This window comes from Equus przewalskii, chromosome 25 (genome assembly GCF_037783145.1).
Source record: "Equus przewalskii isolate Varuska chromosome 25, EquPr2, whole genome shotgun sequence".
NCBI lineage: Eukaryota > Metazoa > Chordata > Mammalia > Perissodactyla > Equidae > Equus > Equus przewalskii.
In genome coordinates, this window is record NC_091855.1 from 37511249 (window position 1) to 37538120 (window position 26872).

Here is a 26872-nt window from a genome sequence, read left to right on the forward strand (position 1 = left end):
CGAGGGCTTGGAGACCCTTCCAGCTGGAAAGGCCCGGAGCCTGTGAGGCTGGGGTTTGGAGACCCTGAGGTACACAGGATGGAACACAAGGTGTCCAGCGGGTGGTGGGGGGTGGCTCGGGTGGGCCTCAGACCCACAGATCAGCTGAAGGACCTAACTAACTGTAGGCTTGGCGAGGTTACAGGCAGAGTTCAAGAGACTGGGGTCTCTGGGCCTGTTCCGCTCAATCATTTCGTTCCAATTCAATGGAACGCACAGGAACTAAGCTCAGGCTCCAGGGACGCCACAGCAGCCAATGAGCAGGCCCCACCCCGGCCTCGAGAATCTCCCAGGAGAGAGGCTGCACCTAGAACGCAGTACGGGCTGCAGGTGAACGAGCTGCAAGCCGGGGTGGGGGTGTCGAGGAGAGTAGACGGGCTCTTAACTTTTTCTGCGGACCCCTTCTCAGAATAAAGGCTTTAAATGCTGAGAATAAAGTGCACAGAACTACGAAGGAAACCAATCATATTAAAATATAGTTATGAAAATATTAAAAATCGAATTCATGAGATATGCGTGCACACACTTTATTAACACATTAAGTCACAAGATCTAACAATGAGTCCAATAACCACCGTAATTTTGAAATAGTGATGGGCGCAAATGACATTTCAAGAAATCTACAACAGCTGCAATGCAACATAAAAATACATGTGACAAAGCCCCGGGCACCGCTGAGACAAGAGCGGCTTTGTTTTTGTTTTGCCTCATGTGTAACTGAAGGAATTGCTATTGGCTAGAGATTAGTAGCAATAAGAACGGCGTTAGTTTCCTATCCAAGTTCTGGGCCCCTAAATTCTTTCCGTAGCTCCCTGTCGGTCCACGGACCCCGAGTAAGGCTCCTGCCCTGAGCTTCTAACAGCCAATGCAAAGGACAGCCTGTTTCCTTACACAAGTTTAAAAGTCTGAAGTTAAAAACCAAATGAGCCTGGGGCTGGCCCGATGGCGCAACAGTTAAGTTCACACATTCTGCTTCAGCGGCCCGGGGTTCGCTGGTTGCGATCCTGGGTGCGGACACGGCACCGCTTGGCAAGCCATGCTGTGGCAGGCGTCCCACATAGAAAGTAGAGGAAGATGGGCATGGATGTTAGCTCAGGGACAGTCTTTCTCAGCAAAAAGAGGAGGATTCGCAGCAGATGTTAGCTCAAGGCTAATCTTCCTCAAAAAAAAGCAAATGAGCAGCTCTAGAAAGACAACCACAATTGGTTTAAGGCCCAGGAAGATGCTCCCCCTAAGCGTCCCTCGCCAAAAGCTCACTACAAAACCTCATGGATTTCCCTTTGCAGAAGCCAGGGCGGGAGGTGGAGGCCTCAGAGAGACAGATCACCACATGGCCAGGTGGGCAAGGCAGTGCAGACCCTGCCTCAAAGAGGCGGCCCCCAGCACCTCCTCTGATGAATAGAGGCGCTCGGTCCTCAGAGAACTCAAATCAGCTTCTGGCCCTCTCCCCATCCCTGCTCCAGGCGGCAGCTGGAGGGGCTTCTAAAACACAGACGCAGCTGGCTGTTGCCCTACTTAAAAGATCTGTTGCAGCCGGGTCTTCTGATTGGCCCCCAAGTGTCTCCAGCCTCGCTTCTTCAAAGCCACATCCCTCCTCACAACCCAGCCCAGGCAGGCGAGCAGTTGTTAGCACACAGTGTCCTCTCGGACACGGCCAGGCCTGGATCAGACCCCTCTGCTAGAAGCCTGCGCCTCCCCAAAGCATCGTCACCTGCTGAGGAACCCAGAGTGCCTGTGACCACCGAGCACCCTCTTCTGGGCAGGCCCGTCTCCCCTCTGGCCTGGGAGCAGGGCGGTGCCCTACTACCCTGAGGCCCTGAGCTAGCGAGGAGAATCACCCGCCCGTCATGAATGATGAATGCCGACTGCAGGAAGGAAGGAGCAGAGGAAATGGCCAGCCCGGTACTGGGCGGAGCAGACGAGGGGCCTTCCCTCCTGAGGCTGGAAAGCAGAAGGAGCCCTGGACTGGGATTCTGCACGTTTACCCTGAGCAAGTGCCTTTGCTCGCCGGGCCTCGGTTTCCCCATCTGGACACTGTGAGTGTTGAACAGAGCATCTCTGAGGGACTCCGAGGTTGTGGATTGAGCGGGTCCACATTGCTGAGATCTCTGAGCCAGCCTCCACCCTCAGACCGTCCGCCTGGCCTGGGCTCTGGCCCCCGTGTCCCTATGGAGCCCCTCAGCCAGCTCAGAGTGCCACTTCCAGCATCGTGGCCCTTCTAAGGCAGGTCAGGGTGAGGCCACATGCAATTACTCCCCACGCCACTCCCAAGGGAGCTGGTCCAGGGGACCTTTAACATCAGCAGCGGGGCACACTCTTGTTTTAAATGGTCAGGTAGTAAATATTTTTAGACTTTGCAGGCCACATACTGCCTCTGTTGCAAACTCTTCTTTGATTTTACAACCCTCTAAAAATGGAAGAACCATTCTACATTCATGGGCTGTACCAAAACAGACCACTGGCAGAATGTGGTCTATGGGCTGTAGCTTGTAGCCCTGTTTTAGATGGCCCAAGGCTACAACCAGCAGCTGCAGGAAGCCCCAGTGGCCAGCAGGCAAAGCTAGCTGACTAAGTGACCACAGGCACGTATCCTGGGATAGGGCAGGTACGAGAAGGACCTAGAATTGGTCCTGGGGGTCCTAGCCCCACTATGCCCTAGCTGTGTGACATCTGACAATTTGCTTAACCTCTCTGGGTCTCCATCTCCTTATCTGGAAGATGAGTTGTCTTGGTCCCTCTGGACTGCTGTCACAAAATGCCACAGACTGGATGGCTTATACACAACAGAAACATGTTTCTCAGCGGTCTGGAAGCTGGAAGTCTAAGCTCAGGGTGCCAGCACGGTCCAGCGAGGGCCCTCTTCTGGGTCACAGACTTTATGTTCTATCGTCACATGGTGGAAGAGGCTAGGGCACTCTGTGGGGGCTCTTTCATAAGAACACTAATCCCACTCGTGAGGCTCCACTCTCATGACCTAATCAACTCCCAAGGCCCCACCTCCTCACACCATCACTTTTGGGGGTTAGGATTTCAACATGTGAATTCTGGGGGGACACAAACATCCCGGTGATAACACCTAGATGTGGTTGATGAAACACCTCTTCCCCAGCGCCTGGGACACACTCCAGACTTGGAGGCGGGTCCTTTTTTACCCTAAGTGCCTCCTGTGTCAGGTGGACCGTTTCCTTCCTTAGGAACCTGCATCCAGATGGCGGCTCTCAAACCAATCAGGGTGTGCGGCAGGACAGGGGTGGCTGCGGACTAACACATTGTGCGTCTCAACAGCCAGAGAGTGCTGATGCTGAGGATTCAGAGAGGAACCAGGTAAAGCTCTGGCCCCATGGTGCTCCATGTCCCACGAGAAGGACCAATGTGAGCTTTAAGAGAGGGGAGCACAGCGGCCACAGGGCCACCAAGGAGGGGTTGTCACCTGGCCCGGGGCGGGTGGGCTAAGTGGGAGGTGTTGCATGCCGAGGGCTGGGAGGAGGCTGGTGGTACCCTGGGGGATGGTGAGGCTGGAGCATAGGAACAAGGCGAGCCAAAGGAGGAAGCTGGGGGGGGGGGTGGTAAGGGCCAGATCAGAGCCTGAGGAGCCACATCCAGGAGGCTGAGCTGCTCCCTGGGGGCAATAGGGAGCCAGCAAGGGTTCAGGTGGGGGTGACACAACTATTTCTGAGCTTCAGAAAGGTCACCCTGGCCAGAGTGGGTAGAAAGGTGAAGCACTCACAAAGGAGTGGGTGGAGGCTGGGGTCAGTGCAGAGACCAAGGACTCTGTGGGAGGGGGCACGGCACGCGTGCCTCTCTGGGAGGGAGGGGAGGATTCTCATCTTTGACAAGTGTGTCTGTCCTTCTTGGACCAGCTGAACGGATACAGTATAAAAAAAGGCACTAAGTATTTTCCACACACTTTGGCAAAAGAAAAAAAAAAAGTGCTCAAGGGTGAAAAAAAAGGAAAAAATACCGTTTTCATTTCCAAGTCCAAGAAGCAGCCCTGGGGTGTGGCTGCTAGCAGCAGGAGACTGGGGCGCTGGGTGTGTCTCTGGGTCGTCCCTGAGGAACTGGCGAGAGAGGGCTGGGCAGGAGGACGTGGTTCTTTCTGGTTCTAGCAAGCGCTGTCTGCCAGAGGAGGCGGTTAGAGAGGAAACAGCCTTGGTTTTCAGCATCCCACGTGGTTATCACAAATGGCAGCCGGAAGGGAAATGACTTTTTTGCCTTGACGACAGACAAGCCGAGTCAGTGCAGACGATGGAGCAGAGTTAAGACAGAGCCTGTGCTCAGGCGGAATCTGAGTCAAAAGCCATCAGTCTGTGAGAACTGACATGTCCACAGCAAGCAGGCAGGACCCGCTGGCACGGCTGGGGACACAGTTTCTCCAGGAATGGACTATGAGGATGTACTTTGGGGAAGGCTGAGAAGCTTCCAGAATCTGAGCTGCAGGCCTGAGCCATCTCCTCAAAAAGGGAGAACTTAGAGTCATTGAAAAGGCTCAGAGTGAAGTGAGGAGGCAGAAGAGTGCGGTGGACAGAAGGGCGCTGGAAAACGCAATGTAGACTTCACAGGGCAGAGGAGGCTGCTAACATTTCTGAGATGGTGGAAACCCTATATCATTCTAGGCACTGTGTAAAAGGCCCCCGTTAGTCCTCAGAGCATCCCTGGCCTGGGAGGCAGGGCAAACAGGAGGCAGCAGAGGTGGAGCAGTGGGGCTTCCCCTGGGGCTCAGCGCCGCGGCTGATTGGCTGGAGGCCTCGGTGGGCGGAGCTTCTTTCTCCCCACCACGGAGATGGCAAGAGCACCTTCCTGTTAGAATGCTGTGGGGTCTCACCTGGCACCTGCTCAGGAACAGGTGTTCAGTAGGTAGGGCTGCCATCACCTCCCTCAATTGCAGACCAGAACACTGGGACTGGAGGAACTGGTCCAGTACACAGAGCCACCCATCAGGGCAGCACTAAAATTTGAACCCTGTTCTGCTGGATTCCAAAGCCTGGGCTTGTCTCACCGACCACACTGCCTCCAAAACCAAGTTCAACTCCACCGCCCATCGGGGCATCAGGCAGAACTGTCCTGGGGAGGACAGCAACCCTGTATCGGACAGGGTCCAACCAGGCTGAGGAAATCCACTCCGAGTCCAGCAGCAAACCAGAAAGGCCTGGCTACACGGGGGTGAAGGAGCTGAGAAACTGCCAGGAGACAAAGGGGAACCCAGAGACTGGTCTCTTCCATCACTAGGCCAGAGGGACGAAGCAGGGAGGTGATGCTAGCAGACCAGGTGGGAGCCCCTGAGCAACAGGAGCTGGAGCCTCAAAAGAAACACACCCCCAGCCAGGGCGGAGAGCCTGTTGGCTGCAGGAGAAATCCCTGGACCAGCACAGGGGAGCCTGTGCGTTGCAGCCCACAGACATCAGCCCTCCTGTGACCCAGGGCAGAGCAGGGGACAGGAGGAATGGATGCGAGGCTCCCAGGCCAGGACTGCAGAGGCCGTCCATTTGGAGACTGCAAAGGACACCAGCTCCCTTTGCCCTGATTCTCGGCCTCGGAGCAACTGGCTGGGCTGCAATTTGGTCTCCAGGGAAACCAGCCTTGCAGGAAAAAGGACAGGGTACTGGCACCAACAAAAGTGCCTGACACTGACTGCTCGCCAGGTCAGCCTCGATGGGGAGTCCATGGATTGCTGACCGGGGCTCAGAACCCTGTCTCCTGGGGGCTGGTCGGCTTAGCCCTTCCTTCCTCTCTCTTCCTCTTCCTGGGCCCTGTGAGGCCAAGGCTGCAGAGTGGAGGCCCCTACTTGGCTCTGCATTGCCACCGGTGAGGGGCAGACACCCCATAAGGACCAGGTTGGGACAGCCCCTGCCTCAACCCCTCTGACACCATGGCAGCAATTCTAAAACGTCTCTGGGAATGTGCAGATACTGTAACTCCACTCGCCATTCCGTGAGCCCCAAGCTCCAAGAATCCTGCTTAGGACCTAACCTAATCCCATCAGGGACCACCCTCAACACAGGACAACAAACTCCTCCCAAGCACAGAGAGGGGCAAAGTCAGGTTCACGGAGTGGCTGTCACGTGGCAGGCATTATTAGTACAATTTTACAAAGATGGAAACAGACTCAGCAAAGTGAACAGCCTGCCAAAAAGTGGCAGATGCAGGATTAACGATAACAGTCATCATAGCCCACACGGATTGGCATTCTCTGTGTGCCCAACTCTAAGATAAAGGACTTATAGCTATTAATTCATTTACCTTACAAAGACCCAGCGAGACACTTATCTCTTCTTCACAGCTGAGAAAACTGAGGATGGCGGATACTCACAACACTGCTCAAAGTCAGAGGGATGTTAAGTGGCAGAGGCGGGACTTGAACCCAGGACAGCCTGAGTCCAGAGCCTTTGCTCTGAAACAGCGCGGTGCTACCCGGCTTCCACACCCCGACCTGACTCCCGACCCTGGAACCCCAGTGATTGCTGCCCATGCAGTGGAGGGAGCCTGGGGCAGCCAGCCCCCTGTGGGTCACCCTCGATGAGCATCTAAGTTCCAGGAAGGTGACTCCAGGGCATAAATCTGGGCCTCAGCTCAAGGACCTAGCATTGGAGACAATAAGCTAAGGCCCCAGCTGCCAGGCAGCCTCATCATAGGGTACCCAGTCACTCTGGTCCTGTGCCAACCCGGCTGCCCACTGGCATTTTGCTCTGGACCCCAGAAGCCCTCAGGATTCAGACTCGAGTAAAGCCCAGCTCCCATGGCAGGCCCCACAGGCAGTTACAGCCTGGTGTGCCTGCTCCGCCAACCGGGCCAGGGGCCCCCACCACCAGCTGACCCAGAGCCCTGGCATGGGTGCGCTCCCCTTCCTGTGACTCGCTTGGCTTCCCGGTGACTCAGTCCTGCCCTGCCACACACAGTTTCCACCCTTAGTCTGACACACACCGATGGGATTTCAGGAACTGAGCGGGCAGCTGGTTTTAATCCCAAAGCTTATTCCAAGTGGATTCTGGGAACGCTCTCTTGTGTTTACAATATAGCAGAGAGGCCATCACTCAGAGTATCGTTCAGAGCACCGGAATGGTCCTGGCAATACGCTCTTATGTGGAATTTGCAGAAGGCGATTCTGAGAGCAAAGTGTGTAAAAAGGAGGGACAGGAACTCTCGGCAGCATCTAAAAGGGTCTTTGGACCAGGAACTCTCACACCATCTTATACACTCTTACAACAACCCTCCAAGACAGCTGAATTAGAGTTGGGAACAATTCCTGGGCTTTATCCCATCCGAGAGGTAACCACAGGCTTGGAGAGGCTAAGGCATTGCACCAAAGCCACACAGGCCAAAAGGCGCCACAACCCACCCTCTGTCCATCGGCTTGTAAATATTTATGCAAGACACCTTGCTTAGTAACAGGGTTGTGGGGTCCACTTTACAAGCCAGCCACAAAGTGGGTGGGCCAGCCACTGCTTCCAAGACCAGCGCTCGGACAGCTATTTTCAAGCAGCTCTGCCATCACTGATAAACGGTGTTTGGTGGTGAAAACGGTCTGCTCTGTGGCCCGGCTCCTTCCAGAGATCCACTGACTTTATATCAGCATTTCCAATCACTCTGAAATTAACTAAACCCAAGCTCCCCATCAAAAGGCAGAGAGTGGAGGACGCCACGATTTCTACTGGCAACGCTCGGTCAGATATAAACCTCTGGGAGGACAGAGATGGCACACAGCCCCTCAGCGAGAAGCGGGGGCATAAGGCTGGGCCGCCAGACAGGCATCCAGGGGCCCGGGAGGTGGCTCCAAGGGGTGGGGCCTTAGCTCCTCGGGCCCAGGTGTGATTGGCTCAGGCTGCTGGAGGGCAGCCAATCAGAGGCCGCGAAGGGGAGGGCTCCCTGAGGGGGGTTATAAGGGGAGTCCAGAAGGGCGCCCTGGCCCCAGGGTCACAGCCGGCTGCTGGCAGTGTGGGCGGGACGGTCAGGGATCGGAGAGGCAGGAACAGGCCTCAGCTGCAGGTCGAAAAGCGCTGGGCAGGGCGTCAGGGGACCGGTCAGACCTGGCTGGGACACTGAGTGCCTCGGACCACAGGCGTGAGGCTGGGCAGACCAATCAAGGCCGCCTGGCCGGCCCCTGATTGAGAAAGGGAGCCGTAGGTGGGTGTTGGATTTTCACACTGTGGGCTGTGACCCAACCCCATGCCTCTGCAGGGAAAACACCACCAGCACTCCCAAGTACCCTGTAGATGAGCCCATCTGGCCCGTGGCAAGGCCACCCCAGGTGCTGCTCCAGCCCCCAAGGCCCCTCCTTGAGAAGATCTGGACCGGTGGGGTGGAGCTGCCAGGATGGGATGTCAGCTCCTTGTCCCTCATCTGCCCTCACCTTCCTCCCCAAGTGACCCACACCAGCATCCATGACCGCTTGGCAGTGACAGACATCCCCATTACGTCTCCCCCCACCCCAGGCCTCTCTCTCATTAGCCCTGGGAATCAGAGGCACATGGCAGGCCCCCAGAGCCTCACACCTTCTCTCAGGCAGGAATCTTCCCCACAGAGGGGCGATCCCACAGTCATCCCTGAACCCACCGCACCTGCCTGGCCACCTGGCCCAGCTTCCTCAGCATCTCTTACGAACCAGAGCCCCCTCCCTGGACCGTCTGCACCACAGTCCAGGGGTGCAGGTCTGATCACAATGACCATACACACCTTGCCACCTACCTCCTGCTGCCCTCGAACCTGAATAAGGCACAGACAGATCTTTTTCAAAGAAAATTATGGCTGTACAATAACAAATACTCAGAACCTACTCTTATCAATGCAGACTTTAGAAATGAGAGCTTCCTACTAGATGAAAATGTCTTTCAATTCAAAACCATTGCACCAAAATAGAGGGTTTTCAAGTTTTTGTTTGTTTTAATTAGAAAAAAATTTCAAAACTTCTCATGGAACTGGTGGTCTCTGCAGAAATCTTCCGCAGATCCCCTTTTGAGAAACCCTGGCCTGGAGGATGAAGCCAGCGCAGCTCGGAACCCTCAAGGATGGAGCTCCCACGTGATCCTACAGTCCTGACTCCCCACGGTGCTCCTGGTCCCTGCACACCAGCGGCACCACACCACCCGTGTTTCCAGAAGCTGAGAGTCTGGGTGCTGCCTCCCGGGCTTAGTTCTGCCGGGTAAGTCCTCCCCGATTCCTCCACAGCTCCTTCCAGCAAACTTGTCCCTGTTCTTTCAAGATTCAGCTCACAGCCACTCAGAGGGGACACCAGCGTCCTCTCCCCTGTAGGAACAACCCCTCCTTTCCTTGCCCCCTCCCCCCCGGGGACCTCTGCATGCTACCATTCATTGCACAGATTTTCCTGTGTTCTCCTCCCAACAACCCTAGGAAGTAGGTACTATTATCCGTCCCATCTTACAGTGAGAAAACCAGGGTTTGGGCCCAGCAAGGTTAGCAAGGCTGGACCCAGGACGGGACCAGCAGTCGGACCAGGCTGTTTGTATTTTACTGTTAGCCCAAACCACAGGAGCTCCCTAAAAGAAGGCAGGGTCAGATTCATCTTATTGATTGATTGACTGGAGATAGGGTTACCTTTATTTTTAACAGCTTTATTGGGGGTATAATTGATAAACAATAAACACATTTAAATGTACAACTTGATGGGTTTTGACATATACACCCATAAAACCGTCACCCCAAATAGGATAAAGAGCATATCTATCACCCCCAGTGTCTCCTGATCCCATTTCTAACCCCTCCCTCCTGCCCACACCCTGTCCCAGGCAGCCGCTGATCTGCTTACTGTCACTAGAGGTTAATTTGCCTTTGCTGGGGAGTCTTACATAAATGGAATGATACAGGATGTGGGGTTTTTGAAGGGGGGGTGTCTGGCTTCTTTCACTCAGCATAACGACTCTGAGACTCGGCCGCGTTGCTGTCTGTATCAGTGGTTCACTCCTCTCTGCTGTGAGTGACATTCCATAGGATGCACAGAGCACGGGCCGTTTCCCCATCACCCACTGACTAGCAGGCAGTTTTGCCCGTTACAAAGGAAGCTGCTCTGAATGCCTGTGTGTGGACATACGCTTTCCTTTCTCCTGCAGAAATACGTAAGGAGTGGAGTGGCTGTATCACAGGGGAGGTGTATGTTTACATTTTAAGAAACAGCCAAACTGTTTTCCAAAGTGATGGCACCACTGATATTCCCACCAGCAGTGCGTGAGAGTGCTGGTTGCCGTGCACCCTCTCTGCTCAGTCTTTTTTAACCTTAGCCTTTCTAATCGGTGGGTAGGAATGTCTCATTGGGGTTTTAATTTGTGGTCCCAAACCATCTGACTGAGTTCGCATTTGTAATTTAGGACGCCCTTACTAAGCTCCGGGACTCTGTGCTAAGCACTTCCCAAGCTCCTCCTCTAAGGCTATCAGCGTGCTCAGGGCAGGCCTGTTGGCAGGTGCTCATAAATATTTATGAATGCATAGATAAATCTGGAAAATATAAATAACACCTACCCCCACTGGCACTCAGTAGGTACTCGATAATTGTTAGTTCAGGAAAGGAAAACATGTGGAACCAGAACAAGCATCTCTCTGGCTTATTGTCCTTGATATACACAAGCTCCGGTTCAGGGGAACTTGATACAGGCGGGAGTTGGGCGGAAGCACAGACTGTGAGACTCCACAATCAGAGCCTTCCTTCAGGCCAGGGGTTGGGGGCAGAGCGAGCCCAGGACTGGGTCCAGGGAACACGGGTTCTGGTGCAGGCTCTGCCACCAACCAGCTCCCAAACATCAGTCTCCTTGTTGGTCAAGTGGGAGCAATAGTTGCCGCCTGACTTCCATCCTCTCTGTGATGGATGGGCTTTAAATTGAAGGTTGTCACGAAGGAAAAGGGCCCATCCGATTCATCTTGTGACTTTTTGTTTTTTCTTTTTTTTTTTTTTAGGAAGATTAGCCCTGAGCTAACATCTGCCGTCAATCCTTCTCTTTTTGCTGAGGAAGACTGGCCCTGAGCTAACATCCATGCCCATCTTCCTCTACTTTATACATGGGACGCCTGCCACAGCATGGCTTGCCAAGCAGTGCCATGTCTGCACCTGGGATCTGAACTGGCGAATCCCGGGCTGCCGAAGCAGAACGTGCGAACTTAACCGCTGAGCCACCGGGCTGGTCCTCGGGACGTTTTCTAACAGAATCACTGTCAGTAAGGGAAATACACGCTGGCGAGAAGGCCTGCTCTCTCCAGTGTAAAGACTGTAATGATCATCTTCTGTTCTGGCCACCTAAAGGCTAATCGTACCACGTGACCGTGCTACCACGGATAATAGCCGTGGGCTGGAATAATGATTGTGGGCTGGCAGAGCCTGATGGAGTAAATGCTACATTGTTCCAAGCTACAGTTCTAGGTTTTGTGTGTTTACAATTCAAATGCTTTGGAAACAAATATCCTCCAAGGTAGGTGCTATTATTATCTCCGTATTATAGATAAGGAAACAGCACAGAGATGTTCAGTAACTTTCCCCAGAGCACACAGAGCTGGGAGTGAAACCAAGACAACTTGGCTCCAGGGGCTTCCCCTTAACCACTGCACCTTACCTGGAGACAAGTGGTCAGCAGCACCCCCGGCAGCATGTTAGGGTCGGCTGGAGAGCCAAAGGTGTGAGTGAAGTAACAGCTGCGGCAGGATGGCGGGTGGAGGACTGTGAAGAGGATGGTGCCGTCCTGTGAAGCTCAACCTGATGCTTCAGACACCCAGCAGGGCAAGGGTTTGCACTGGGGCCAGGCCTGCGGCTCTATCTGCCGAGCCGTGGTTTGCCATCCACCCCCTTGCACCTGCAGCCCTTGGTACACAGCACCGACCAGCATGGCGCATGCAGCAACATGACCATTGCTGAAGCGTCTGTCTTTCCATCAGACTGTCGCCTTCAAGGGCGGAGGCCACCTCTCACCTGCTCTGTGTCCCCAGGCCTGGAGCACAGCTGGTCTGGAGGAGGGTTCCTTAATGAGCACAGTCCCAACGTTCTTGGAAACGCAGGGCTGGCCCTCGAGGGGCCAGGCCAGGGTAGCAAGTTTTTGGCATCACCCCCAGATTGGAAACTAGCTCCAGATCTCAGGCTGTAGGGCTAGGCCTCACGGGATGCTGGGACATCCCAAGGAGCCAGGGAAAGGTCCTAGGGAAATCTTCCTGAGCCTCAGCTTGTCACGATTGGACCACTTCTCAGGAATCCTCTTATCTAGCTGTGCCATTTTATAGCTGGGGAGACGGAGGCTTAGAGAAGGAAAGAGAGCCACCCAAGACCTTGCCGCAGCTCAGACGCAGAGCCACGGCCAGGACTCGTCTTGGTCTAAAAACATCCTGTGCCTCTGAGGGAGATTATCACATTTCTTCAGAATGACCCAGAGATAAAGGAACAGTCAGCTCTCATATTGACAGACAATTTTCAACAAGGGGGCCGAGACAACTCAACGGGAAAAGAAGAGTCTTTTCAACACATGGTGCTGGGGACAACTGGATATCCACACGCAAAAGAATGTACACCCCTTCCTCTCACCATGTACAAAAACTAACTCAAAATAGAGCAAAGACCAAATCATAAGAGCCAAAACTATAAAATTCTTAGAAGAAAACATAGGCATAAATCTCCCTGACCCTGGATTATGCGATGATTTCATAGACGTGACATCAAAAGCAAAAGCAAAAAAAGATAATCTGGACTCCATCAAAATTACAAACGTTTGTATTTCAAAGGACACCATAAAGAAAGTAAAAAGACAACCCACAGAATGGGAGAAAAATTTTGCAAATCATTTATCTGATAAGGGACTTGTGTCTAGAAAGACAAAAAACCAATTATAAAATAGGCAAAAGATCTGAATAGGCATTTCTTCAAAGAAAATGTACCTACAAATGGCCAAAAGGCGCATGAAAAGATGCTCAGCATCATCAGTCATCAGGGAAATGCAGATTAAAACCAAAATGAGACACCACTGCACACCCACTAGAATGGCTATAATCAAAAAGACAGACAATAACAAAGTATTGGTGAAGACGTGGAGAAAGTGGAACCTTCATATGCTGCTGGTGACAATATAAAATGGTGCAGCCTCTTTGGAAAACAGCCTGGCACGTCCTCAAATGATTAAACACAGAGTTACCACACGACCCAGCAATTCCACGTCTAGGTATATACGCAAGAGAAATGAATACATGTGTCCACGCAAAAACTCGTACACACGTGTACATAAGAGCCAAAAAAGTTGAAACAACCCAAATGCCCATCAACTTACAAATAGATAAATAAAACGTATTGTATGGATATCGTGGAATATTATTTAGCAATAAAAAGGAATGAAGTAATGATGAACGCTACAACAAAAGGAACCTTGAAAACATGCTCAGGGAAAGAAGGCAATCACAAATGACCACATACTGTGATTCCACTTATATGAAAAGCACAGAACAGGCAAATCTATAGCGACAGAAAGTAGATTAGTGTTGCCTAGGGCTGGGCGGGTGGGAAGATTGGGGGCTGTATGGGTTTCTTTTGGGGGTAATAAAAATGTTCTAAAAATGATTGTAGTGATGGTTGCACAACTCTGTGAATACATGAAAAGGCATGGAGTTGTACACTTTAAATGGGTGAATTGTATCTCAATAAAGCTGTTTTTAAAAAGAGAAACAATCAGAATCCCAAAACTAAGAGGGCCATTCAAATTGACCTAGTTTAACCAACCATCTGTGCTTGAATTTCCTTAAAAATATACCTACCAAAAGGCTTCCAAGACTCTTGCACACCTCCAGTGATGGGTGGCTCACTACCTACCCTAGGCAGCCTACTCTGTTGTCACAGAGCTCAGGTAAGAAGGAAATTCTTCCTTCCATGGAGCCAAACCCTGGACCTTGTCAACGGTGTACTGATGTACATGGAGCTAAGGGACTGCCTGAGGTCTTCTTGAAAATGGCAGAGTACCTTCCAGTCACTGAGCATTAGGCATTAGGTGCCGGTCCCTGTGCTCCTCCCTCTCCGGGCGTCATTACTTCACTCGATCCTTAAGGCAACTTTGAAGGTTGTCATCACCGTCCCCACTGCAGAGATATGGAAACTGAGGCTCAGAGAGGGGAAATAACTTGACTTTAAAATCTCAGAACCGGTCACTGTTATTGCCCAGTAGGCAGAGCTGGGGTTTGAACCCGGGTCTCTTGGACTCCAGAGCTGTGGCTGACCCAGCCCCTTCAACCAGGCTGCTTCTGAGAGCCCCACACCCTCACAGCGTCCAAATGGGTCTCACTGGCATTATATGAACAAACGGCATGAAATTTTCAAATCAAACAATGAAACCAACAGAAAGCAAACTCTGTCTCCCAAAAGAGGGGCTGCAAGTAGCGCGATGGGATGGGGGCAGCGCCGGCCTGGGAGCAGGAGGCATGGCCTCAGGGATGGCATCACTGTGGGAAGCAGGCCGACCCTGGGCAGCCTCAGAGGAAGCTAGGCTGAGGGAGGCCCTCAGAAGCGTTCACACGGCCTTGGGCAGCAGGGTCTCAACTCAAGGAGGCATCGTCTGGCATCTGAAATTCCTGTGAGGAACAGACCCTCTCCCGTGAGAAGCTACTCGATTCAGTGCAACAGCGTTGGCTGAGTTAACAATAAAAATATCTTCTCTACGTGAGAGGCAGGTCTTAATATTCACTTCCATTCTACAGATGAGGACACTCAGACCAGTGTCATGGCTGCCCAAGGTCCCAGAGCAGGCAGTTGGGAGACAAGGGGTCAAATCTCAGACCATTTGACTTCATCACGCAGATGTGCCCAAAGTAGGGCCAGGCGGGGGCCTGAGGGCCTCACAGCTCCCAGTCTGCGTCACCATGAGCGCTCAGTGAGGCTGTTATGGCCGCTCGATGGAGAGGAACGCAAGCAGCTCTGGAGCCTGGAGAGGGGAGTGAGGATGCTGATGAGGGGACCCCAGGGGGGGCTCACGGAGGAGGGGACACCCTGGCTGAGATGTGGAGGAGGAGCAGGGTCTGGATAAGATGAGAAGTGAGAAAGGGCATGCCAAGTGGATGGACCCACATGAGCAAAAGCTGGGAGGTGGGAAAACGGGAGGCCAAGTTCCGGTGGCAGGGTGGGCTTGGGAACTAACGGGAGACGGAAGGAAGCAGGGTTGGAGAGAGGCAGGCTGGGGGACCTGCACAGCACCGGATTCAAAGGGGCCACCGGCTTTAGTCTGTGGGCAATAGGGAGCCAGTGAGGGTCTGTGAGCAAGGGAAAGACATGCTCTGGTCAGTGACAGACGCACAAGCAGCCGGGGCAGCATCTGACCAACCATCTGGAAACAACCCTGCACCAAGCAGGCTCCTTGCAACACGTCACCTTAGGTCGCAAGCTAGGAAACACCTTGCAAATCTCCATTTAACCCTAAGGCATCCTTCGTTTGGAAACCTGCTCTTCAAAAAAAGAGCCAAGTGTTCAAGTCACAGGATTCTTTCTCAACAACTGAGTGACGCGCAGGCATCTGATGTGCTGTCCAGAGCAGCCTCCAGCCTCCCCGCGGTGTCTGCGCTCAAAGCTCGTCCTCACGGTCCTCTCCCGGCAAAGCACCGGCCGCATACCATAGCCAGAGTTATCCGGTGGGTGACATGGGTCCTGCCTGCTGCTACTCTGTCCCCGTCCTGGGCTCATCTGTGACCCTGTGATTGCCCTGGATGGGTGTCAAGGTCACCATGGGTCTTGATCTTTGGATGCCAAAGAAGGTTCCTGTGGGTTGGGGAAAATGTCACCAAAAGTTCCTACATGTGAGGCCACCTGCTGTGCACAGGCGCAGGGCAGATGCTGTACACCCATTACCCACCAAGCACCGAGGCAGGGCTGACGGCGCCACCTTGCAGATGGGGAAACTGAGGCTCAGAGGGGCCATCTTGCCTGGCCAGGTCAGACAGCTACTGGGGCGCAGAGCCGGGAGCAGGCCCAGGCCCGTCTGGCTGCAGCGCCTGTGCCATGCTGCAAAATGGTCAGCAGAAGGAGGAAGTGAGTCAGGAAGGCAAAAGAAGGGGGGGTGGGTTCCTTTTTGAGTCAGAACAGGATTTCCCATCACACACCTGCAGAGGCAGGCGGGGAGGGGCGTGAACCCCAGCGGCCTAGACTGACAAGGTGCCCAGCCCAAGCCAGCCCCTCCGTAGAAAGCGAGCTGGAGGTGGGGACAAGCCCAAGGGGCCTGCAGGGCTTGGGGTTACTGCTGATGGGCCTGGCGATGCCTCCCCAGGAGGCCTCTCGGGGACACGGCTCGAAATGAATCAGGCCAGACAGGGATACCAATCCCAGCTGCGGGGGCCTTAGGCTGGGGATCCCGGGAACTGACAGCTAAGACAAACCCACTCCCTCCTCCTACTCCCCCTTGGGCCTTCTCAGTCCACCCAGTGAGGCCGGTAAAGATGAAGGGCGTGTCCTCAAAGGACCCCGAGTGAGCAGGCAGAGCTGGGCTGGGCTCGTCTCATCCTCTAATGCAGAATCACCCCAGGCCTGACTTCCCTCTGGTCCAAGCTTGGGGGACGCTTGACCATCCTTTAATGATGAATCTTGTCTCAACACCCACCCTGCAGCAGACGCTGCGGTCGCTGCCGAAGATCATGGAGAGGAACAAACTGACCAGGTGGCGCACTCCTGGGTGGCCTGACGGCTCAGTCTCCCTCTTCCCCTCTGGAAGATGGGCACAGCGGTCAGAGTCCTCTCAACACTCACGGGCTGCCTCCCAGCCCCGAGTCTCTGAGACACAGCATTTCTCGACCTGAGACCTTCCAGAATCCACCAGCTCACAGATGCCCTGCGGGAAGCGCTCACTAAATCCACTTTTCAAAATGGCTGTGGACCAGAGCCTCCTCCGACACAGTGCGGGGGCCCCTGGATGGGCTGAGAGGGCCCCATGAGCCCCCTGAAATCTTAGGCAGTGCTTGTTCTCCCGCTGAGCTGTACAGGTCCCATCAGCTTCCCGAAGGCCCCCTGACTCCGGGAGGACTGAAAACAAGCTTGCCACATGCAGGCGCTGGTGGTAATCATTAACATGTGTCATCGAGAATGACTCAGAATATCCATCCATGGGGCGGATGTCACAAACTTCCTTAATCATTTCCATTTTGCTGGACAGTTATGTTGCATGTTTTATTGTTGTTTTTCTCAGTGCAACTAGAACATTTGCTAATTGATCATTTATTTAACAGTTGAGCAAGCCCTGACCCCTCTGGCCACAAAGCGAAGCCCCGATCTCCTCTGGTATTATTACACCCAAACGGCATTTTTCTGACCAGGACACATCATTGCTCTCTTCAGCATCAGCGGTGGCCTTCTTTTCAGGGCCATCTTCCATAAAGAAACAAAGTCTGTGGTCATGTGGCCCTAGATGCCTGGCTTGTAACAAGGAAGACCAGAGAAAAACCAAACCAGGGTGACATGGGTGGCTAGGTGGGGCCGGGCAGGGTGGGGCTCCCTCCTGCTGAGTCACTGCCCTGGACCCCCCGCCCTCACACACAGGCACAAACCCTGCCTCTTCTGGGACGCCTCCTAACAGCTGCCGAGACTCCGGAGCCAGCCTCCCTCGGAGATTCAGACCGAACTTCGCTGCAGAAACACTATACGGCCTCAGCCGAGGGGACTTAACTCCTCTGACTTCACTTTCCCATCTGTAAAATGGGGGTAATAATAATGTGACCTCGTCGCTGATCTGAGGATTAAGTGAGTTATATTGGTAAAGTCCTCAGAACAGCGCCGGTAAGCAGTAGGCCTTAGATAAGTGTTTTAAAGACATCATAAATTTGCATTGCGACAGTTGTATGGAGGAAGGAAAAATGCAATGTAACAGTCCAGCAAAAAAGGAAAGGGTTAAGAAAAGTTTGTGATATCCATTCCGTGGAATATTCTGGGCCGTTGACAATGAGAAGTGTGACGGTTGACACCACAGAAGGATGCTGCGGCCAAAGAGAAGGAGCAGGCGGCACAGCTCTGTGCTCTGGACCAGGGGCCGGCGGACTTCTCCTGGAAAGGATCGGAGAGTAAGGAATTGGAGTTTCGCAAGCCATATGGTCTCTGTCACAACTACTCAGATCTGCAGCCAGAGTGTGAAAACAGTCACAGACAACGTGTAAATGACGCGCGTGGCTGCGTTCCAGGGACTTTGTTTACACAAACATTTGGCTGGTGGGCTGCAGTTTGCCAACCCTGCTGTGCAAATTATGCAAAAACTGTGTCAAAAAAGATGAAGATTGAAAGGAATGTGGAAAAAAGTAAAGAGTTCTTTCAGAGCACTGGAATCATAGGTACATTTTCAAAATTTCCATTTCGTTAAGGGCGTAGTCACAGTTTTTTAAAAATTAAAGGACTTAAGTTACATACATTCTAATAACAAATTAAGAGATTTCACGATTCTATTAGATGTTCAAAATAAGTGCAAATGAGTATTCAGCCCAGCATTCATATTATGCTGTACAGAAAAGGTGGAGACTTTGAAGCATGGCCAATCTGGGACTGAACCTGGCTTCTCCACCTACTAGCTGTGTGACCTTGGGCAAGTTTATTAACCTCTCTGTTCCTCTGTTTCCTTGTTTGTAAAGTGAGGATAACAATGGCACCAAGAGGCATACAAAGGCTTAGCAATGAGCCTGGGGCCCGGTAGGCACTCAATGCAAAGAAGCCACCTCAGCCCCACACGGACCCACACAGGCCAGATCCTGCTGACCTCGGGCCCATGCTGTCACCAGGAACAAGGCCGACCTGGAGGCCAGCACGCTTTGCTTTCCAGCTAAGAAAACTGCCCTCGCGGGGTTTCAGGGTTGGTTTGTAAAATGACAGAACAGCTCGAACCTCACTCCTCAATTACTCAGGCACTCCTGCGGCGGGAAGGACAGCCCGGAAGGCGGGGGCATGCCACAGGGAGTTCCGGGAGGGCGGGAGTTCCCGGGGCTGTGCCCGCTGAACTCCTGGGAGACTCATGCCCCGTGGAGCCACCCCACGCCCGGCTCCGCAGGCTTGGGGCCAGGGTACTTCGACTCCTTCCCCAGGACATCTGCCAGTGCGGCTGGAGGCAGAGGACCAGAGACCATCCTTCCGGCAGAGAGGGGCACTGAAGGGCTCGGGGTCACGGGCCTCTCTGACTTAAACCTCCGGTGCTCCACAGCCCCCTGAGAAAGCCCATGATGGAGACGGGTGAAGCCCTTTTCATCCATCTCTGCAGCCTCACCTCCCACCACCTCCCACCCCCTCTCCCTGCAGCACAAGCTCCCAGGGGCTTTTCCCCTCCATGCTCTTCTTTGCCTGGCTACATTCACCCATGAGCTCTGGCATCACTGAATCCAGGAAGCCCTCCAGAATTTTTCAGGGGTTAGAGGGCTGGGAACTAACATTGCTAAGAACCTACCAGGTGTCAGGCACTGTGTTAGTTGTTCACATGCATCAGCTCATTGCGGTCTCCTACACACTGTTAAGTAGGAATGATTGTCTTCTTTTTTTAGGCAAAGAAATCAAGGGTCAGAGTGGTTAAGTAACCTGCCCAAGGTCACACAGCAAGTAATTCTGCTGCCTCGTTCTCCCCAACAGTCCCTTAGCGAGCCCAAGAGGTTTAAAGTCATCCCCATTCTGCTGGAGCTGCAAGGTGATGTCCACCGAGCTTTAAGGAGTCCGTCCTCTGTCCTGCTACCCCCTGCCTTATATCTGGACTCCTGAGCACCCCTGAGACCTCCCCCTGGCAACCTTCATTTCCCTGGCGTCCAAGGTCGATGGGTGGCAGGCCCTGAGGATATAATTAGCACATGCCTGTTCCTGCCAGGGCTTCGGGGCGCCAGGCTTACCATGTGTCCCTGTGGAGCCAAGGGCACCCGGCCTGGGGACTCTCTTTTGTTCCTCTGCTCTCTGGGGTCGCAGCATGAGGGTGTTACCAGCAGGGGTGAGCGACTCCCCTGTGGACCCAGAGGTGCAGCCTGAACCCCCCAGGCTCCAGCGCCAGGGGCTGCCCGCAGGAGGCAGCAGGGAGAAGCCGCCCCCGGGCTCTGGGGAGCAGGCGTCCTGAGCACGGGGCGCTTGGCCCTGGCAGACTTGGCCGTGTCCTCCCTCCCAGGGGGGCCAGTGTCTGGGGCTGAGCTCTCTGTCAGTCGCAGTGGACAATACCTCAGAGTGTGGGCAGTGCTTGGAAGCTGACTAAGCCTGTCCCCCTCAGTATCCTCTCTCCCTGACGCCCCCCAACCAGGACTGGGATGCAGTTTAATCCCTTTCCCCCTTGGGAACCTGGGCTCCTGGGTTCTCCCCAAACGTCCCTGACAGAGCCCACGGCCCTGTCTGCTGCTGCCCCGGCGCGGTCACCCACCCGGCTAGGGGAGGGGGCGGTCAGCAGGAGAGCTCCCCAGCCAGTGGGGGGCAGACACATACTTGGCGTCCCCGCCAGGCACAAAACGCCATCTGACTTTCTGAAATGCGTTTTCTCCCTCCTCTCGCACAATGCTGGTGTGAATGGATGGCCTTGAAGGGACTGATGGCCCCAGGCTTTGCATGAAAGGCAAAGGCCAGCATCCGGGAGTTGACCAGGGGGCTGCCCCCACCCAGGGGAGGCACATTCTCTCTGCCTCCATCAGAAGGGCGCCAATGTACTGGGCCGAGGTCATTTCCCCTCAGGGAGCTACAGCCTCCGCCCCGGCCTGCAGCAACGGCAGGGGTGGGGACGCATCTTCTCCTTCACATTTTCTTCAGAGCATACGGGACCTTCTGATGTAGTCTTGTTTACTTATTGCTTGCTAGTTGAATCTAGATGGTTCTAGATCCTTCTAGAATGTAAGTTCCATTGGAACAAAGACTTTGCCAGTTATTTTCACTACTCCTATCCCACCGGCCCGGACAGTGCCTGGCACACAGTTGGCCCTCAGCAGGGAGCTGGTGAGGGAATGAATGAATGAATCTCTGCTCTGTGTGTTCAGTACCATTCATTCCCTGAAGAAAACTTTACAGGGTCTCTAGGCGCCGCGTAGAGAGGAGAAAATACTAAGCTGGGGACCTTCTCTTGAGGAGCTCCGTGTGGGGGGAAAGATGCACCAACCAAGACGCCCAGCTAGGGAACTGAGTTCAGTTCAGAGGGGACACGCCGGGGGTGGGGGACACACCGCCTGTGGAGAGGGATGGTGGGGAGAGGAGCCAAGAGGAGGTGACCACGGGAGGGAAGGGCATGGGGAGAGGGAACAGCATGTGCAAACTGGCAAAACGTGAGTTAGCATCAGAGCGATTCGTCTCCAGTGTGGAGGAGATGAAGGTGGAGACCCTCAGCCCCTCGTTCACTCATCCCACAGGTTTACCAAACACTCTGTGCTCGGGGACAGGCAGGGGTGGCCCGAGGACAGTGTGGGTTCTGCCTTCTGTGCTCACAGACCTGGGGACGGCAAGAGTCAGTGATTCCTCGTGCACAGGGCTCTGGGAGCACGGAGGAAGGGCAGTCAAGTCTGAGAGGCACTGAGGCTCGGGGCAGAGACAACCCCTCTTACACTGTCCACCCATGACCCAGAGGGCTCAATGCCACTGTCAGGGTGGCATGACTCTGACTGACCTAGTTTGCCCGGGACTTTCCCAGTTTTAGCCCTGAAAGTCCCATGTCTCAGGAAACCCCTCAGTCTCAGACAAATCGTCAACAGCTGGTCACACCTACTTCCACCTTCATGTCCCCTCCCAGGGCCCCACCCCACTCGCCCTCTCAGCCACTCACGGGGGCGCTGGGCTTCCAGCAGCCTGGGTCCAGAGCAGCTTTTCCTCAGGTAACCCGGAGGGAGATGCTCCAGCTTGCAGACAGGGCAGCAGATGGTGAGTAACACCTGTGTGTCCTCGCTCCTCTGCTCCAGCCTTCAGCCAGGCGCCAGGGCTGCAGGAGGCACTGGCCAGGCGCCCTTCCCCGGCTGCGCTGGGAATCGCAGCTGCTCAGGCTCTCTGATCCTGTCCCTGTTCCCCTGGTCTGAGCTTTATCTCCTGAGGCCTCTGAGGCCAGCTTCCTCCCCAGCCTCCTTTGTGCATTCAGAGAAAGGCCCATTGTAGGTGCTCAGGCCACAGGCAACCAATTCTGACACTGATGTCTCCATTTCACAGAAGGGAAAACCAAGGCATAGAATCGGTCAGGAGCTCACCTCTGGTATTTGGTTCCCAAGACCCTGATTATTCCATTTGTCAAAAGCAGCCACCCTGAATCCTGTCTTCTAGAACCTTCTAGAGCCTTCCCCACTAGCCCTGCAGGGACTCACACACCAAAGAGGCTCTCTCCCTAGGGGACTCAGAAAGACTTAAAGTCTTCCCCAGATGCCTGTTTCCAGGCTGGGGCTTCTAAACCAGAGCCCCATGCAGAGAAATAGGGCTCCCCCTAAGACACTCACAGCAAACCCTCAGCCGGGCCCCTCTCCAAGCTGCTGGAGGTCTGTGAGGCCCCCAAACAACGCTGGCCCCCCAGGAATTTGAGGCCCGGCATGGAGGTGTTGCAAGAGCTGACTCTAACAGGAAAGATCCTGACGATTGAATTAATCCCCTCGGCAAGCACCTGGATACACCAGGTTTGATCTCCCCTCGGGTCTCCTGCAAAGGCATCGCACGGAAAGAGCTGGGTCTTTCGACTCCCCCAGTCTTCTGGCTCCACCGTTTATTATTAGCTGGTGATCTTGGACAAGCTCTGTAACTTCTCTGGGCCTCCTTCTCTCTAAAGTGCCAAGTCAGATCTACTATGCAGAGTTGCTGAGTAAAGGGAGAATGCATTTCCATCCATCTTAGCTCTTGAACGCTTCATAGAGGGGAGAGGAAACAGCTAACCTTCCCAGAGAGCAGAGCGCGCTGTGTACCAGGTCTGTGCTAAGCCTCACGCTGATTTTTTCACTGATGTGGTAGATCCACTACCCTTGCCTCCACAGATGAAAGAATTGAGGCTCAGAGAGGCTAAGCCACCTGCCCAGGGTGCCACAGCCAGCATAAGACAAGTTTTCTCCCTCCAATTTCCTTCCCTCTTCACCACTAGACTATTAATATTTGCTGAATGAATCAACTAATTAATTAACGCTAGGTTCTATTTTGACCAGAAGACACAAGATTCAGACCTGTTTCAGAAAGACGTGTTCAAGAGCTGAAATTATTAGAACAGTGAGTTACTCAAGTCTCTAAGGTGGCCCACCCTCCACTGCGGAGGGGGCTTCTAGAACAGGGGGCTGCAGACCGTGGCCCACTGCTTGTTTTGGCACAGCTCTCCAGGTAACAATGAGTTTTACATTTTTAAATGGTTGGAAAAAAAATCAAATGAAGAGTGATATTTCGTGACCGGTGAAAATTACATGAAATTCAAATTCCAGTGTTCATAAATAAAGTTTTCTTGGAACACAGCCACACCCATTCATTTACATAGTGTCTATGGCTGCTTTCTAGATACAATGAAAGAACTGAATAATTGCAACAGAGACTGTGTGGCCCATAAAGCCCGAAAAATTTATTCTCTGTCCCTTTACAGAAAAAGTTTGCCAACCTCTGTTCTAGAGGCTCCAGAGACTGAGGCTATTAATCGGCTTAGGAAAAATACCTCATTCCAAACCTGCCTGTCAGCCCAGCATTCCTCCAGGTCTGGGAATCTAGAAGATTCCATACTATTCCTTTCAGCAAATAGTATGCCACCCCTGATATCCAGAATGGGGACTGATCAAAGTTTTCCAAATGCTGAGAGTTGTGCCTTCATGAAGGTTCTCCTTCTTTAGTTTCCCTGACTTATAGACATTTAGGTGATATGCTTGCTGTTAAGGTGAAGGATGCTCTGTCGGAGCCACCCACCCATGCCCTCTGAGACAGCATCTGAATCACGGCTGGACCCTGGATCGGGTTCCACCCTTGCCAGGGGGCCACAATATGATTCCTTAGTTAAAAGACATGTCCAGTTAAAAGACAACAGGAGCCTCAAGCACCACTCAGAAAGAAGACGCACCTGCCAACTCTCCAGTGAAACAGGTCCGTGCCACTGGACGCGAGCAGAAAAAGCCAGCCAGGGCCAGGCAGGGTCTGTTCCCTGAAGTTCTGGTTCTGTTTCCCTCCCTTCTGGAGACTTTAAGGTCTGGGGGCAGGGAGCGGGGGCCCTTCTCCATCTGAGAAGTCAGGCCTGGGACCAGCACTGCTGGGTGCTGCCCTGGGACAGCGGGCTCCTCCATGGCTCGGTTCGCCCATGTGCCAATGGGGCTGCCAGGGCCCTGCGGACGCTGAGGTCCTGATGTTGCATTTGCCAAGTTTATGTAGCAATGTCTCCAGGGAAGTAACCCTGAGTGCTGGACAGGGAGCTTCTGAGGTTGTCGCTACGAGCCAGGGGAGGTGGAGACGGGGCAGACACAGGCAACAGAGGGAACCAGCCGGACCGTCTCACGGCGGGGGGCAGGTCGCTGAGTAAAGCAAAACTGAGAAGCCCTTTTGTTGCGCAGTCACCCTCAAATCTGCTAACCCTGGCTCCCCTGGGTCCAGGTGGCTGGCGTGAACAGTCCTGGTTATCTGTCCATCTTGTGAGGCAGCCCAGGGTGAGTGCCCCTGGGATCTAACAGGATGTCGGGCCTGGAGGGGCCCTTTGAAGTCACCTAGTTCTGTGTTCTCACACACTTTGGCCACCAGGGCATCACACCCATGATTCTGGCCACATCCAGGGACGCCTGCACTACTATTTTTTCTCGTTAATTTTTTTAACTTCAACCCATTTAAACTTAAATGTATTTTAAAAGGAGACTTTATCTTTACCTTAATTAGAAAACCAGGGTGAGGCTCAATTGGCACGCATAGCACATCATAAGGAATAAATACCATGAATATACACAGCTTATCTAACTCTGCCCGGTGCTGTTGCAGACTGCCCACAGTTAGAGAGAGGGGCAAGTGTTAGTTAGGGAGCTGTTAGAAGCAGATTAGCATCACTCAGAGACGCTCTCCTGACTTTTGACAAAGTCCAGCGGTTCTCAACCATCCCTGTGCATCAGAATCAGCTGTGAGCTTTTCAAAAATACAGATAAGGAGCCCCAGGTCCAGAGATTCACCCCTTATCATAAGGGGGAGGCCAGGAGATTATGAGAACATCGTATAAGCAGAAGGATGAAGAGATAAGTCGACAGGAAGATGGAGAAGGGAGTCCCTGTCACTTGATGCTCTGAGCTTGTGCACCAAGTTCATCCTGGCAGTTACTAGTAGCCCCCGGTCCATACGCAGAGATCTGTCCTAGTTTAAGGAGGAGGACCCCAAGCCCAGGACTGGGAGGGAGACAAAAGGGCCTAGTGTGGTGACACTGACTTTTTTCCATAAATCAAGTCTGTAAAAGAAGAAAGTCGCAATGGTCATTAGGGATGGCTGGGACGCTGGGAGGGAAGTGATCAAGATACGTGGTCTGCACCCTGTACACCACAATAAGAGCCCCCCAAAGGGGACAGGCTTGGCTGGGCTGACGCTAGCCCATCACAGCCCTGGACCTGCCGGAGCACAGGCCTCAGCCAAGAACACCGGAGCCAAGGGCTGACTCCCCAGCAGCTGTGCCAATTCAGCTCCTGCGAGTGCTGACGGCACAGGCTGATGGAAGCACCGAGCTCCCTTCCAAGTGACCCACATTGTCACCAAAGATAACTGCCCGGCTAGGGAGCACGTCGGAAAAATGGCGAGTGCTCAGAGAAGCTGGAAATGGAAGAGCCAGCATGGCGGGGACCAAGCCCCTCCCTGGAGCTGGGAATTCCTCTACATCTGTGAGTGCATCTGCTCCCCACAGCAGCTTCTGCAGGGAAGGGGGGCCAGCCCCGTGGGACCGGGGAGTATGCCGGGCCCATGGAGGTGATGTGACTTGCCAAGATTGCACCGCAGGCGGCAGAACCTGGGTGCCAGCCCAGGTCTGTCTGATTCCATCATTCCAGGCTGCTGGCCCCAAACTCAGGCCCAGGAGCAGAGAGGAACTCAGCCAAAGTGGAAGGTCTAATTGTCCTTTGTGTAGGAAGACAGAGGACACCTTGCTGTGTGGGCTAAACTAACCACACTAACGACCCCTTAGCTCCGGGGGGAGGGAGGGGGCGGCTGCAGTTTGCAATGCATGCTCACACACACCCAGCATGGTGAGGAGTGGGGCATGTGTCCCTCCTTTACAGAGAAGGAAGTTGAGGCCCAGAAAGGCTGTGCCCTCCTATAAAATTAAAGGGTCTTTTCTGGGGCCCCTCCCAGCCCCCTGAGCTTCCCTCTCTCCAAGCCATCGAACCCCAGGATGGGACAGTCTGTTTAAAGCACCCATTCATCCACCAGACTCCTCCCACCCACAGGGTCCTCCTTCTGTGTCCATCTCAGTCAGTGTCAGCACATGGAAGGAATGCGGTTGCCCAAGGCACACAGCTTCCAGAGTGGAGGGGCCCAGATCCCAGCTGAAAACACCTGCCTCTCTGGCTCCCAAACCAAAGTCGGCTCAGTCTAAGAGCTGCGTGTCTAACCCCGCTGCTTCCTGTAGGGGCAAATACAGGAACTCAGGGGGCCGTCCGCTCACCTCCGCAAAGGAGTACATCGACAAGCAAGGACTGCGCCGGGGGCACCTGGCATGCCCCCCGATTCCCCCGCCCCGCCCACATGCAGGTGGTTTTACCCAGAAGGAAGTGGGGAGAAGAGACACCGCAAGACGGAATTTTTTAAAAATCCATTTTCTAAAATTACTTCTGAGCCAAGCTGAGTTCAAAATCAGCAAACAGATAAATAGGCAAATCACGTAAGCCAGGCTCCATCGCTGCCTGGCCCTGAAGAAAGGAATTTAACCTGGCAACGCCAGCTGGCTCACATCCAAACTACAATGGCTGGCTTGTGGTCACCAAGTCCTTGACCACTAGTGAGCAAGCGGCAGAGGGAGTTCCTTGGGACCCAGTGAGA

At 53.7% G+C, this 26872-nt stretch overlaps 1 protein-coding gene and 1 long non-coding RNA gene across 4 annotated transcripts in view; one reads left to right on the forward strand and one right to left on the reverse strand.

The window, feature by feature from the left end:
* Window positions 1-26872, reverse strand: part of SYNE3 (spectrin repeat containing nuclear envelope family member 3) — a 100134-nt gene that overhangs the window by 64783 nt on the left and 8479 nt on the right. The gene's annotated exons all lie outside the window — the stretch shown is intronic.
* Window positions 1644-13669, forward strand: LOC139079396 (uncharacterized). Its single transcript, XR_011533006.1, has 4 exons — window positions 1644-2075; window positions 3234-3363; window positions 8965-9172; window positions 10936-13669. It is a non-coding gene; the product is annotated as an uncharacterized lncRNA (long non-coding RNA).